Source organism: Ruditapes philippinarum, unplaced genomic scaffold (assembly GCF_026571515.1).
Source record: "Ruditapes philippinarum isolate M1 unplaced genomic scaffold, ASM2657151v2 ctg1826_1_1_1_1, whole genome shotgun sequence".
Taxonomy (NCBI): Eukaryota; Metazoa; Mollusca; class Bivalvia; order Venerida; family Veneridae; genus Ruditapes; species Ruditapes philippinarum.
Window position 1 is genome coordinate 15,098 of NW_026858485.1, and position 5,025 is coordinate 20,122.

The 5,025-nt window shown below is 30.5% G+C and overlaps 2 non-coding genes across 2 annotated transcripts; both read right to left on the bottom strand.

The window, feature by feature from the left end:
* Positions 1-973: 973 nt before the first annotated feature.
* Positions 974-1,045, bottom strand: Trnah-gug (transfer RNA histidin (anticodon GUG)). The gene has a single exon. It is a non-coding gene; the product is annotated as a tRNA-His (tRNA).
* Positions 1,046-4,382: 3,337 nt separating this feature from the next.
* Trnah-gug (transfer RNA histidin (anticodon GUG)) lies at positions 4,383-4,454 on the bottom strand. The gene has a single exon. It is a non-coding gene; the product is annotated as a tRNA-His (tRNA).
* Positions 4,455-5,025: the final 571 nt, after the last annotated feature.

A 5,025-nucleotide genomic window follows, 5' to 3' on the forward strand; every position in this document is an offset into this window, starting at 1 on the left:
TATTATAGATTAACACAAGATTAATGCAAAACATATACTAGATAAGATAAATATAATCCACACGAGCAGCTCCGGTCATATTTATCTCATTCAGGCAACATTATCATTTATTATATACCTATATATTTTCTCCCTAAAATACACGCTAATATTGAAGCGCAAATACGCATTTCCGTATTATGTTAGTGACAAATACGGTACCATATATGGAAGTGTCGGACTATTTTTGACGTTGGTTCCGATCTTTGGTTTAAATAGCGTTGCATTTGGAAACGGGAACCAAAATTATTAAAGGCGTGGCCGTTTGCAAGAATTACGTATTCATCTGTCAGTCATGAATTTATTTCTTGACAACTACATTTCATTTTCTGAATAAAACGAAAAGGTATATAATAAAAGGAAAATTATGTTATAGTAGCTTTCTGAGACTATGTATTTTCTACTCGCAGCGTTGGAAAATTGATATCTCGCTCGACCTTCGGTATATTGACCCGTATAGACGCGTTTAATACTGCCAGAGAAAATCCTTTCTTTATTATTACGACAAACTTTTGTGTTGTCCTTGTAAAGAAAATAAATTTCCTTTTTCCTTTTTTGTGTTAAAAATCTTTATAACATCAGAAATGTGGTTCTGATGATTCATACTAAAAATTATTATATGATACATTGTAACATTGTTACATTGCCAATATGTTCACCACAACAGTTTAGTTCAATTAAAGAAAATTTCGTTTAGATATTTTATATCAAGCCAATTAGTCATATTTTAAATTAATGAGATCTTCATATTCTTACCAAAATTTGAAATAACATCAAGCAAGTTTTAATAAATGCTAAATGCACTTACTGTATTTCATTTTCTTGTATTTCGCAGTAAAAGTTAAAAGTTCAAATGAAGTTAAATATTGCTTCTCGAAGATAACACCTGCACAAAAAAGTTCAGCGGTAACGAGACAGCGACTGTCACAATCAATGCCGTGACCAGGATTCGAACCTGGGTTGTCGCGGCCACAACGCGAAGTACTAACCACTATACGATCACGGCTATCACCACTGAACTGAAGGACTAGTTCCTATATTTGTACTTAAACTGACACAGTATCGCGGCACTTGAGATACTTCTCATAACAGGTCACAGATATACACATATAGTTTGTGAAGATACTTTTTTATTCTATAACTCAGTTTTACAAAACTTCAAAAGATTAAGTAAGATTAAGAGGAATTACGTCATCATCACGTGTACAAAAAGTAGTATTAAACGATCATGATACGGTAATCTACATATAATATAAGATATTCATCTCTACGCCGTTAAGTTACAAGAGAAAAAATGCCTTTGTTATTAAAGCTGCAAGTAATAATACGTACATGTATAAAGAAAGACTTGTAAATTGAACATCAAACATTAAAATGTGTATAGAAGCGATCATTGTTTTACGAGTTTTTAAAAATATTATGCATAAACATAATAAAATTTTCTAACTAATGAAGAAAGAATGTGTGGCCAGATTCAGGGTATTCATTGAATTTAATTGAAGAAATCTCTATGTACATCAATGTATTTTATTCATACGTGTAATAATGATTAAGTACACGGTCTATATGTAGTTAAAGTGAATATACTGTTTTATAAAGAAAAGCATTTTCAAGGTTTACATGATAAACAATTGATCTAATAAAAAATATACAAATGAATGCGTGTTTAATATTCCGATGTAAAGATTAATTCTATGCGAAAATGTCTCTTTATGCAATAAAATCAAAATTTGAGAATAATTCGAAATCATTGATGTCAGTGACCTGTACCATATATGGTGTGTCAAGACCTCATGTGTGTTATTTAGCTTATTTGCAATTAAAAAATATGTTAAATCTGTTAAATTCATCGATACAGATCACTCAGTTATTAAAATGCTAATACATGTCTTAAAATAATGATTATTGGAAATAGATGTAGGTATTAAAATCATGCTTTGAAACACAGTCCAATTCCGATTCCGAATATGATTGCAGTCCACAAAATTATACGAATTTTCTAAAGCAACTGAAAATTATGAATTATGCTCGACTGATTGCTATAGACGTAAAAATAATTAAGTTATGATATATACGTTTAGGTTTAATAAATTAAATATTTTGATTACCATACTAAAGTATACTTATTCCCAAAGAATTTTCCTCTTTTATTTCAATGTGGTATTCCTAAATGTTCTAAACACATGTTGCCTAAAGAGTCATAAAAATCACATCATTTACTATTCGTACATTTCGGAATGAATGCGTGTTATATTTGCCGAACCAAACAAATTGCAAGATACTAAACTTCTCAAATAATTTGTCTCACAAATCTTGATAATTCATTTTTTTTCAACATCATTTCATACAATCTTATCTAAAAATGATATTTAAAGTACAGTGTGTATATCTTAATTGAATTTTATGTACAGGTATTCGAAGAAGAGATAAAAGAGAATGATGTGCACCACAGTCAGTCAGTGAGTCAGATATGGACGGAAAATTTACTCCACCAGGTTATGCATACAACTTTGACAAATACACTGTCTTACACCTGTAGTAATGTTGATGGTGCTATTAAATTTGTTACTGGTAAATCTTACATGTCAAACAAATATTAATATGTAATGACAGTATGATTGACTTCATGCTTTATGGAGTTGTGGCCTTTTTAAGGTTTATTGCATGTTTTGATTTGGTTGAAACCAAACTTTAAGAGAACATATATTGCTAGTAAATATTGAAACATAACAGAGAAGTTCTGTGTTACGAGGCAACAAAACACGGGTAACATTTCTGCTTGGTTGAAACAGCACTTGACGTCTGTCATATTCAAGCTTGTTATACTATGAAATTACGGATACGCTCCAATGATCAGAGTTTTTTATGTGTAAAATTTATATTTCAAAATGTTTTACGACTTGAACAAGGCAGTTGGTCACATGTTAGTTTTTATCTAAGGAAGTAGGGATATGATTGAACTTTAACTGTTTTTTGTGTGTTGTATACCTTTTGTATAGGAAATAGTATATAAAGTAAACATGGTCGGACAGAGCGTTAAACTACGTAAATATTTTGAATAGGTCCAAAAGAAATGATCTACCTTATGAATTTTAACAAAACAGTCCTTTTTGACGTAAACAAATAATACGCAATTCGAGACAATTTTATTTCTTCATGGATTGAAAAAAAAAACCTGGTTGTGATGATGAAGATGGTACAAAATACGCATGAGTTATCAATAATACAGTTAACCACAAAAAGTAAGAACAGAATAGATGGACATGGCTAATGGGAAGGGAAAGGTTACCGCTTTGTTTTATCAAGTAAATTACAAAATAAACTGCTTTCAAAATATAGATTTATTATCTCAATTTGTGGCTAACTGCAGGTTAACTGCTGCTACAATGGGGAAAGGACACTTTCCAGCTTTACGTGCTTTTATGTAATGAAAGTTGATCCGCTTTCGAGTTAGTTAATGTAATGGTTATGTGTCTTACCAAACATAAGCGTCATTCTCTTTAAAGCTAAAGAAAAACTAAATTTGTTTTTCAATTTGTAAATTTATTGCAAATGTGGGAGTGCTTGTCTCCCCTTGTTTTTTTTTTAATTTAACTTAATTAAGCGAATTCTCATTCTAATGGCATTCTGTACAGATTTTAAGTATGACAACAATTGAATCTGCTGCGTCCACTTAGGTAGCATTCAAAACCAAAAGAGCACATATTCCTTTTTTCGAAATACATATGTACTTATTTGATTAACTTTGATTTATTTCCTACATAAAGATATCATATGAATATATCATTTCAAATATATTCATCACTTATTTACGCAATATTATGATTCTATATTTCATTTTTATTGTACGATAAAGGTAACAATTTTGCAAGATTAGAATGCACCTTGTAATGAAAATAAATGCCCAAATATTCTCTTTCTGTTTTAACCATTTTGGTTAAAAAATCTATGTATTTAACATATTATACATAACTATATATTTATAACACCAAAAAGGTGGTACAGATACAATTCATACTAGAATTGATCATGATATATTGTTACATAGCTAGTATGTTCACCATAACAGTTTAGTTCCAATTAAAGAAAATTCCGTTTAGATATAACATATCCAGCCTATTAAACATAGTGAATTTGTCATATTCTAAATAAATGAGATCTTCCTATTTCTTACAAAATTTTGAAATTACATCAAGCAAGTTTAAATTTATGCTAAATACACTTTTCATTTTCTTGTATATCTGCAGTTAAAGTTAAAAGTTAAAATAAAGTTAAATATTCCTTCTAGAAGATCCTCCACAAAAAAAGTTCAGCTGTGCCGAGACAGCGACTGTCACAGTAAATGCCGTGACCAGGATTCGAACCTGGGTTGTCGCGGCCACAACGCGAAGTACTAACCACTATACGATCACGGCTATCACCACTGAACTGAAGGAGTAGTTTCTATATTTGTATTTAAACTTATACCATATCGCTACTTCTTATAACAGGTCAAAGATATACACATATAGTTTGTGAAGATCTTTTCATTCTATAACTCAGTTTTTCAAATCTTCAAAAGATTAAGTAAGATTAAGAGGAAATACGTCATCATCACGTGTACAAAAGAAACGCAATTCGAGACAATTTAATTTCTTCATGGATTGAAAAAAAACCTGGTTGTGATGATGAAGATGGTACAAAATACGCATGAGTTATCAATAATACAGTTAACCACAAAAATTAAGAACGGAATAGATGGACGTGGCTAATGGGAATGGAGAGGTTACTGCTTTGTTTTATCAAGTAAATTACAAAATAAACTGCTTTCAAAATCTAGATTTATTATCTCAATTTATGGCTAACGGCTGCTTAAATGGAAATGGACACTTTCCAGCTTTTACGAGCTTTTACGTAATGAAAGTTGATCCGCTTTCGAGTTAGTTTATGTAATGGTTATGCGTCTTACCAATACTAAGCGTCATTTTACTTTTTAAGGCTAAAGAC